Source organism: Lepidochelys kempii, chromosome 2 (genome assembly GCF_965140285.1).
Source record: "Lepidochelys kempii isolate rLepKem1 chromosome 2, rLepKem1.hap1, whole genome shotgun sequence".
Taxonomy (NCBI): domain Eukaryota; kingdom Metazoa; phylum Chordata; order Testudines; family Cheloniidae; genus Lepidochelys; species Lepidochelys kempii.
In genome coordinates, this window is record NC_136381.1 from 222,398,753 (window position 1) to 222,409,993 (window position 11,241).

Consider the following 11,241-nt stretch of genomic DNA (forward strand, 5'->3'; position numbering starts at 1 on the left):
TAATTACTGTTGGTTCGTGGTAAGAAAAGTCAAATACAATAAAAAACAACTGGGACTTGATCAAAAGCTGGATGATTGAAGGGGGGGTGCGTAGGGCAGTACAATGGTTTAAACCACCAGCTTTGCCTTATTGACAGTGTTTGCTCAGAAAAGGTCCAGGAGTGGAACAGCAGTGAAGGTTGGGAGTAAAGTGAATCATCAGAGATGTGGATTGTAGTTTGCACCATGTGTGGCTCAATCCAGGTCTATCAGTTTTTCACTTTTAGAATAAATGATTATCCTAATAAATCATAACATTAGCCCCATGTGGCACTTTCCCTATTCCCTGTACTTCACAAACATTATCAAACGCTCTGAGCATTCAGACTGGAAAAAGCTAGAGAAATAGCCTTTTACAATAATTACATTTCTGCCTGTTTCCATTACAGCATGCGTACATATTGTTAAAGGAGTCTACTGCTATGTGACTCCAAACGCTAACAGAATCGGGTGTATCACTTAGATGTCATCGTGTGCTGCCCTCTCCTGTCCAAACACTCACTAACAAATCAAATCCTTAGAAACATGGAGTTTTCCCTCTTTTGTTGTGAACACAGTTGATCCAATTCATTTACACTTTTAAAAACAAATTAACCATTGTTTTTTCAACTTTTCAATATCTCAAATAGTACGTGACAATGCATGGAAACCAGTACAGCCTTGCTGCCAGTGTATGGCTTTGGTCATCTTCTGTCCTTTGATGCAATTAATAGCTCTAACACACAGATAATATTAAAGCATACAAAACAAAAGGACCCGCTGAGTGATAGATATCTATTTAGGCTGAACTCATAACTGTCGTACCTTATCATACATTCAGAAAAGAAAATTGAAATAATATACCAACGTTGTTATAGCTGATGTCCAACAATAAATAGAAATAAAAAGGGGAATAATGCATGAGACAATCTTTCATTTTCATAATTAATTCAAGAATTTACTTTGACCTGACATATGGGAACTCCACAGAGAAATCCTTCCCCAAACTTCATGATGGCTCCTTATATAAAATAAATGTTTTTCCATTCCAGACCAAGAACCAAATTCTCTCTCTGTTTCTACATGTACAGCTCTCAGCGATGCCAGTGGGACATATTTAGTTCTCAACTACACTGGTGTGAATCTTATGCAACTCCATTGACACCAATAACTTTATTCCATATTTATATCAGTGTATCTGTGGTGAGAACCTGTCCTGTTGATTTCACTTACATTTCAGGGTAGACCCTTCGTCTAGGCACCTTTTATGGAAAACCTGTGTTATTATATATATAATACAATACTGGATATATATAATATTATTGTATATATAATGTTGTGTGTGTGTGTATTTATCTATCTATATAAACTAATTATAAATATAGATATAGAAATACTGATTTGTTAAACCACACAGTTAGGGAGAGTAGAAAGAAAGAAAGAAAGAAAGAAAGAAAGAAAGAAAGAAAGAAAGAAAGAAAGAAAGAAAGAAAGAAAGAAAGAAAGAAAGAAAGAGAACCATTCTGTGTTAAAGCATGGCAGGGGAGATAGGGCAAGGCTGGTCTAACACAGAGATGGGCCCAAACCACGAATTAGAGTCCAGATTTCTAACAATTCACAGTTCAAAGTTGATGAGATCCACAGTTATGTTTGAACCCATTTCTAGATTCAAAATACCTAGGACCAAATACACCACTGACATAAGCAGGCACAACTCCCTTATCTTCCCTGGGGTTGTACACATTTACCACAGTGGTCAGCTTGCCCCTCAAACTCTAGTAAACAACACGTTTGAAACATGCCTGGGTTGACTCATCCCTCATAGATACATTTAACTCAATAGAGTTTAGTGCAAGCGTGTCTCATAGATGATACCTTAAAAACCAAGGTCAGTTTTGCTCTGCACAGAGGTTGAAAGTCTTATGGAACTTTTTGTTAGAGAAGGGATTTGCCCTGGTATCCTTGGCCACTATTTAATCTTTCCCCAGTTGCCGTACTGTTGTCTGCCTGGGTGCTGCCCTGCACCTGGAGGGGCTGGGTTTCTGTAACATGTGAAATGCTACCCGAATGCATATAGGTTACGAAGTGCTGTGGCACTCCCATGGGAAAAAAGGTGTGATGTAATTTATAATATTATTACTAAAGTAAACTTCTGAGTGTTGCTATTCTTCTGTCCCTGCTTGTTGCTGCTAAAATTATAGGAGCTGCATATTTACAGTTTTGTTTTTTCCCCATTGTGTGTCTGATTTCACTAGTTGTAAGATCTGACGGAATTGGTGCGGAAAATCTTTCTTGGTCAAATACATCTGGATTCAAATAAATATTCAAATAAACTAAAAAAAACCCACAAAACCAGTGAGATTTTCTTGACTGATATTTTCAGACAATGTAGCTTCCTATTTTAAGGTATTTTGTTGTTAAAATAATCTAAATTGATGGGAATAGCAATGCAAATAGTCTAAACCATGTCAGTTACATTGTCACAAGGGTTCAACTGCATCAGTATGCAAGCACTTAGCAAAGGGCTCATATCAACACCCCCAGTTAGTTCTAGCTTTAGATACCAGAGCATGGAAGTCCATCAGTGGTATCGACACCATAATATACACTCCTGTCCTTGTTTTAAAAGCTTTAATTCTAATTCAGCAGCACTGAATACACTGCCCCCATAGCGTAAGAAGCAACACAAAAAACGTGTGTGGTTACAATGTTAACAATGTATTAAATATCAAACAGATCATCCAGACCTCTGGATGGTACAAAGCTTGAGTTGCATTTGGACAATTTCTGAGCAGCTGGCCAATTTAGTCTGACATTTACTGCACACAGCAATCTTTTGTGACCCACTGGTCTGTACCAGAAATCCCTGCCGTTCTACAAATAGAGACAGCAGTAGATCTATCCAGAGCCTTAATGTAATTCTCAGAGAGGTTAATGTGTCAGACTCTAGCCAGGCTTCAGCAGCTCTGCTAATGGCACATTCTGTTCTGTTATTTAGCTGGAAAGCAAACTCTACTGAGTCCAGGGAGAATCTGCTTCCATAGCTTGAAAGTAAATGGAAATACTGCTGTGCCCCAGACTGTCTGCACTTTGCAACACTTCAAAAAAGCAGCAGTGTCCCACCAGGGGCCTTGCAGACCCTGCAACATGTTGAACAGCTGGTGTCTGATTTCGCAGAATTGTGAAGATTGTGTATGCCACACAAAGCCATCACATATGGGACTGTTTCAATCTCTCATCCCATTTTAGAGGCTGATGTAGTATGTGTTTAATTTACAAACACTTGGTCCCACAAGCCAAATCGCTTGTCAAAAGTCTTAAAGTGATTTGAAATAATGGTGGCAAAGCAAATGCTTAAAATATAACTGCGCTGGGCTGCTGAGATAATTTTAATTGAGCTAACTCTGCCATACAACTTAGTCAAGCCTCTCCCAGCTTTCTTACCACAGGAGAGCCAAAGATCTCCTAACATTTTAGATGTGTGCCTGACACGCAACTCTAGAAAAGCTAAACGTTGCTGTCATTTGAGATCAGCATAAGTTCCTCCTAAGACCAGTTAACTTGAGGTTTCAACATAACCTGTGACTGGCTATAACATTCTAGCACAGGAAAGTAAGAGAACTGATGATATCATATAAGCAAGTGTGGAAAAGTGCAGTCAGTTGCCCCAGCATTGATGTTAAAGGCAGAAAGAAAATTAGTTTTCTACTCAAGTCTCCAGTTGCCCAGGCCTAAACGTGTGGTAGAAGCATGGGGCAAGACCCTGTATTTGGGACCTGTTCCCTGACCTGGAAAGCCACGACTTCACCCTTTCTTCCAAGTCCTTAAAATACAATTCTTCCAGGAGACACTTAACCACCAGCTGGCTTCTCAACTGAGCACTAACAAAATAGATGATGGCAGGAAATCAAAATCTGGAGCTAAAAAGCTGCACGTTAAACATCACCACTCGATCCTTTATCTTCCAGCACTCTCTATACAGTAGAATGTGGCCAAGCAGTAGCCAAGCTGGGGGTCTGGCTGTGTGGTTTCCATTTAGATGAGAAATCAGTGACATGGAGTCAGATATTTTCTTCATGTAAATTGTTTATTTACACAATGTACCCCAGCCCTGTTGTCCTGCAGAGCAGCAGCAGGGACAAAGTGCACACAAGCATTCCTCCATCCTAACAAAGAGGAATTTTATGGGAAGAAGGGGAATCTACTCATTCGGGGCTGAAACATCTGCTCGCATAGACCCTAAACAATCCCACTGAAGGCAACGGTGCTGCATACCATAGGAATCAGCAGAGAATTTGGCCTTCTATGTTTGCTCATTTCAGCCCAGTGACATCACAGAGTTTTATGAGGAGGCCGTGAGGGATGAATAGCCTGCTTCAAGGATGAACTGCAAAGGCTTTGAAGAAATCTGTGGGAGGATAGTCAAGAGAATTAGCAGGGATTTACCAAAGGCTTCTATTTCGCTGCCTAGAGGAGCCCTTTCCAGGATTCCTGCTGGTGCTTTGCAGTCTCTGGCTTCTACTCATGGGAAGGTGTCACAGCTGGCACTAAGCCAGCAATGCTATCCATAACTCTGCTTAAAAGTGTTGTGTTTCTGACCCAACTATCTAGCACACATTCATCTCCATAGGATCTAAGTGCTGATCAGATAAGACTTTAAAATAAAGACTTTAGAGAAACACACAGTACAGAATACAGCTAGGCTGACTTTGACCTAAGAGACCCCCTGCTCTACTGACATGTATCATGTGGTTAAGTCAATGGGGCTCAATATGGATACACTTGTCTGCTTGCAGTCAGTAGAAAAGCAGGGCCTGAGTCAACAGATGTTATAAAAGTGCTCTGTAAAGGCAATGTCCATATATATGTAGGTTGTTTATTGAAAGAATGCTGGAAAAGGTTCAGAAAAGAACAACAAAAATTATTAGGGACAGCTTCCATATGAGGAGAGATTAATAAGACTGGGACTTTTCAGCTTGGAAAAGAGACAAGTAAGGAGGAATATGATAGAGGTCCATCAAATCATGACTGGTGTGGAGAATATAAATAAGGAAGTATTATTTACTCCTTCTCATAACACAATAACTAGGGGTCACCAACTGAAATTAATAGGCAGCGGGTTTAAAACAAACAAAAGGAAGTATTTCTTCATACAATGCACAGTCAACCTGTGGAACTCTTTGCCAGAGGATGTTGTGAAGGCCAAAACTATAACAGGGTTCAATAAAGAAAAAGATAAATTCATGGAGGATAGATCCATCAATGGCTTTTACCCAGGATGGGCAGGAATGGTGTCCCGAGCTTCTGTTTGTCAGAGACTGGGAATGGGTGACAGGGGATGGATCACTTGATGATTACTTGTTCTGTTCATTCCCTCTGAAACATCTGGCACTAGCTACTGTCAGAAGACAGGATACTGGGCTAGATGGACCTTTGGTCTGACCCTGTATGGCTGTTCTTATGTTCTTCTTATGGTCTTATGGCCTTTGGCCCATTGGAACGTGCAACACTGTCTATATATTAGTATGTTCAATGAAGTTGCTGTTGTTACACACTCCAAATGGCAACTCTTAACATGCAGCTCTCAATAATAATGATGACGGAAAATTGTTACCATGAGTGGCCTGTTGCAAATGAATTTGTGTTGACTTCTAGTTCCTAATGGATGTGGCCACATCCTAGAAATGCAGTGGCTAGTTCTATCTCCATGTCCATTCCATCTTTAGACAGTATAGTTAGGTTATATGGTGGAGACCATTGTAACATGGATACCTCTTTGTTGGGAACCTGACAGAAAAAAAGCAACTGATTTTACATAAGCCTCAAAGAGCCCTGAAAATCATTTTTTGTCATTATAGACCATGACTGGATTTGATCTCACCACCTAAAAGGGGCAGGCTTTTTCCCCTAGTACCACCAATCTAAAGCCATCCAATTTTTAAAAGTATATATTAAAAAAAAACAATTCCAGGAGTTGTTTGATAGTTTGCAAGTGCCAGGGACTTGCAGTCAGTTAGAATCAACAATAAATGTATCTTCTCAGCTAAATAAACAATGAACCAGGTCCAGGTACCCACCAGGTGTCTCACTCGGGGCTTTCCAGTAAGCATGTGGGAGGAGAGAATGAGACAGCAAAAAGAAATGCTGAAATTTCTCAAGTTAACAAATAACTAGGTTCATTTACTGTTGGGCTCCCTTAAAACAAAAAATGCAGTCCAAGTGTATCAATTGGCTTTTCTGGGATACTGATGTTCTTCGGTGTTTTTAACAGCTTGCAAATTCCTATAATTATAATCAGCCTGATCCCACTGTGCTCCCTGTCAGATCCCACAATGGCTATAATCTGGCACCTGGTTGGTACAAAGCTTAGAAGTGAGGCTGGGTGCCCACAGAATAAAAAACAAGTGTGCGCATTGCAAAGCGGGAGGATAGGAGGGAATTTAGGAACAGTGCCGACAGCCTTTTTTCTTCTCTCTCAGCAAGGGAGTCCTGACTATGACAGGTCATAAAAAACCCTATTGTTCTCCCTTAGACCTCCCTCTTCCAGATGCAGAATCACACCTCTTTAACCAGCGTAGTTCAAATAAAATTAGTGATCTCATTCTGTCTTCTACTGACTACAAAGGCTCACACAGCCATCAGATTTATAAATTAATTCATTTAGAAGACAGTCTTATCTCACCCTGCTCTGATTGCAGAGCCTTTCTCTGATCCCCCTTTGATGCAGATATGTTTCCTATAAAAGATATTATTTTTTAGACAACCTAACCTTTTCCAGGGTTTCTTTCAAATTCCTCTGTGCAAATCTCAGCTGATTGCTTCAAGCTGAGACCACATGAAGTGGATTATTCTGATGCTAAATAAACACAACTGGCTACTGACAAAAAAAATTGCAAATCTTGTCTACCCTACAGGCTAAATTGGCGCCACTGCAATGGATGCAGCGGCATCAATTTAGCAGGTCTAGTGTGGATGTGATAAATTGATGAGAGAGCACTCTCTCATCATTTTAATTAACCCACCTCAACAAGAGGCGGAAGCTACGTCGACAGGAGAGCATCTCCCGTCGACTGAGCAGTGTAGACACCGCTTTAAGTCGATGTAAGCTACATTGACTTACGTTACATTATGTATGTCACTTAATTAGCATAATTTACATTGACTTAGAGCAGTAGTGTAGACTAGGCCTTAGTGAAGGGGTTCCCAAACTTGGTTCGCGGCTTGTTCAGGGTAAGCCCCTGACGGGCTGCGAGACGCTTTGTTTACCTGAGCATCCGCAGGTATGGCTGCTCGCAGCTTCCAGTGGCCGCAGTTTGCCGTTCCCGGCCATGTCTATGAAAACATTAATAAAGTTCAATATCACTGAGACCTTTCAAGAATCCTTGCTTAGTTTCAGTGAGTAGGGGGCCCTGTAAACGCTCAGTACACTACATGCCCCATTCTATTCAGAAGAGAAATGTGGTTTTTTTTTAAAATCATCAATGTTATTCTTCTTTGAAAGCATCTGCCTGAATCAGACAATGTTAACTAACAAGCTGAGTTACTGTCTAGCTAAATGTAAACAAACCAGTGCTCTCTCCTATCACAGTGCACATTCTCTGATTTAGTTCACAGCAAGATGAAACAAAAGTACATCAGGTAAGGGGCTAGAACACTAGACTGACATTCAGCAGGCCTGGGTTATAGTCCCGGCTCTGTCAATGGCCTGCTGGATGACCTTCAGCAAATCAAATTGCTGCCCCGTGCCTCAGTTTTCCCATCTGTAAAATGGGGATAATGATGCTGACCTCCTTTTATCTACTAATGAAAAGTGCTTTATAAGACCTAGGTATGATTATTATTGTTTCATTTTTATATTTGGGCGAGAGTAAAGATTGGTTTAAAAATACAATTCAGGCATCTGGAAGGTGGGATCTATACTATAGGAAAACTTTCTTGGTAGGTCAGTTGTTAGGTCAAACTGCTTTAATAATAATATAATAATAATTCTTAGCCCTTCCATGCAGTGCTTTCAATCATCAAAGGGTTTTCTAAATATTAACTACTACATTCATCTCTGTAAGTGTTGCTATCTCCCTTTTCAGACAAGTAAAGTGAGGCAGAGAAATCAAGCAGACTGGCCTTTCTCATATGTCTGGAAAACACGTAGCATACTCTGGGCTCTACCATGAAGAAATCAGCTACAACACACACAACAATCACCACCACCTTCACAAAACAAGGCATCAGACTCAGTGCTACAATCAGATCCCAGGAGTTTCCAGCTCCTAGTCCTGTTCTGAGCCCACTCCTCTCTTAGCACAGTCCCTTTTGCTGAGTCTAAGTACTATGAACCTGATAGCTCAAAGCACACAAAATAGATAAAGAAGTATGTGCAGGTCAGGTTACAACATGTCCATACTCTAGCATAAATTCTATGGGCTCCTTCTGCCCTATGTGCTCCCCCACCATCCCAGGGACTGAGAGATTCATCTCAGTCCATTCATCTCGCTTCCTGCGGAGAATGACAGCGCGTGGGCATGCATACACACACACACACAGCAATTCCTTTATATTTCTTGTAGGTGGTGCTTTTCATGAAGGAACTTAAAGCATTGCATCTACATGAATTAATTCAGCCTCACAACAGCCCGGTGTGACCTGTCATTCCATATTCTTTATGAAAATATGCTCATTATATGAATATGACATAACTGAGCTATACTTTACGCAAAATGGGTCTTGTGAGGTATCATTGGAAAGGTTATGATTTACTGAATGTGATTATCCAGTTTGTATGCCTGTATCATTTCTGTATCTTAAGTTAGGAATATTGACTATGTATCTGTATTTCAACTATGCTACTTTGGGTGACGCCCACTGCTAACACTTCAGGTACAACAATAGAAAAGCCAGACAGGGCGGATGGCCCCTCAGTGAGGACAATAGACTGTGAAAAGCTTGGCCTTCCTGCGGACACTCCATCCTGCCACTGATTCATGGATGCTGTGATACTACAGAGTCAGGTGGTCTTGTCACCGGACACTAAAACATTACCTGGGACTTCTTGTAACTTTCCACTGTAAGGGAAGGGTGGTCAAGTTTGGGAAACAAAGGATTCCTGCCTTATGTTAATCCTATTTAAGGATGGGGAGGAAGGCCATAGAATCATAGAATCATAGAATATCAGGGTTGGAAGGGACCCCAGAAGGTCATCTAGTCCAACCCCCTGCTCGAAGCAGGACCAATTCCCAGTTAAATCATCCCAGCCAGGGCTTTGTCAAGCCTGACCTTAAAAACCTCTAAGGAAGGAGATTCTACCACCTCCCTAGGTAACGCATTCCAGTGTTTCACCACCCTCTTAGTGAAAAAGTTTTTCCTAATATCCAATCTAAACCTCCCCCACTGCAACTTGAGACCATTACTCCTCGTTCTGTCATCTGCTACCATTGAGAACAGTCTAGAGCCATCCTCTTTGGAACCCCCTTTCAGGTAGTTGAAAGCAGCTATCAAATCCCCCCTCATTCTTCTCTTCTGCAGGCTAAACAATCCCAGCTCCCTCAGCCTCTCCTCATAACTCATGTGTTCCAGACCCCTAATCATTTTTGTTGCCCTTCGCTGGACTCTCTCCAATTTATCCACTGCATAGGGGCCAACAGGTCTCCTCCTCTCCATGGCTGTCTGCCCAAGAAGAAAGACTGCAAAAGCCACCTGAAGGGAAGGCAATGGGGGAGTCCAGACTGAGACAGGGGTGCAGTCTGAAAAGGAATATAACTGGAACTCTGAACCACAGAAACTTTGCAAAGTGCCTGCAACAATATCTAGGGTGAGAAATACTATTTGTAACCAGTTTCTTTAGTGAAACTAGCTTAGTTTGTGTGTTTGATTTCATTTGCTTAGTAAACTGCTTTGTTCTGTTTGTGACCCCTTTTACCACTTCAAATCTGCCTTTTATAGTTCATAAAATTTGTTTTGTTTATTATTAAACCCAGTTTCTGTAATTTCTAATGGGGGAGGGGGGTAAGAAGTGTGCACACCGCTCTTCACATTGAGGGAGGGGGCGAATTTCATAAAACCTTTGTGTTTGTACCCCTTAAAAGGAGTGAACACCAGAGCGTTGGAGCAAGTCCCTTAAGCTGCGTCTTCCCAGAGCTGAACTGCAGCTGGGTGTGGCCCTGCCTGTGTGTGTGTTAGCAGAAGCTTTAATAGCCTGGCTCAGCAAGACAGGTTTAAGGGTGCCCATGCTGGCAGAACAGGTAGTCTCAGTAGTATCTTAGCACATCAGGTGGCTTCCTAAGGGGTATAACCCATCACACCCAGTGAAGGAGGAATTGTTGCCCCTTTTATAGAGATGGAGAAACTGAAGCATAGGGGAGATAAGTGACTAGCCAAGGGTTAGACAAAACCTCAGTAGCAGAGCCAGGAATAAAATGGAAGCACCTCACCTCTCAGACCATACCACCTCTCTGACTGCAATGTAATTCCTATTGCTCAGGATAAATAAGAAGGAGCCAGGCTTGCTGTAGTTATTCTGCTTTACTTTTCAGGGTTGATCCAGTTAGTTCTTGTCATCGGTGCACAGCAGACTGTGGTAAGCTGTTGCTCTTCAACAGATACAACGGGAGGGTACACAGGGGTGCATCTGATTTGAAGGGCTAGGCATAGTAGTGTGCACTGAGGTAGGTCTGCACTGCAATTAAACACCCACAGCTGGCCCGTGACAGCTGACTCAGGCTCGCAGGGTTCAGGCTGTGGGGTTGTTTAGCTGAAGTGTAGACTTTCAGGCTCGGGTTGCAGCCTGTGCTCTGGGGATTCCCCCCTCAGAGGGTCCTACAGCCTGGGCTCCAGCCCTAGCCCGAACATCTACACTGCAATGAACCAGCCCTAGCCCCGTGAGCCTGAGTTAGCTCGCACAGGCCAGCCACGGGTTTTAATTGCAGTGTAGACATACGCTATGTGTCACTACGACTCAAGCCCCTTATATGGCTCTGAGGAGACATGAGCTTATGCATGATTCTCATCATCCTAAAAAGACATTTTGCTATGCATTCCCCTCTTACGCCTGTTTTTCTGCTATTAGGCAGGATACAGCATCACTCTTATTACTTCAGGATGAGGTTCTCTGTGCCCCAGACCTACTCTTCATTTTTTATCATGTACTCTTCTTTGGCAACATGCAGGATCCAGCCTGATGTGGACAAACAAGAGATACAGCTAGTAAAAAGATCTGCAGTACCATCAACT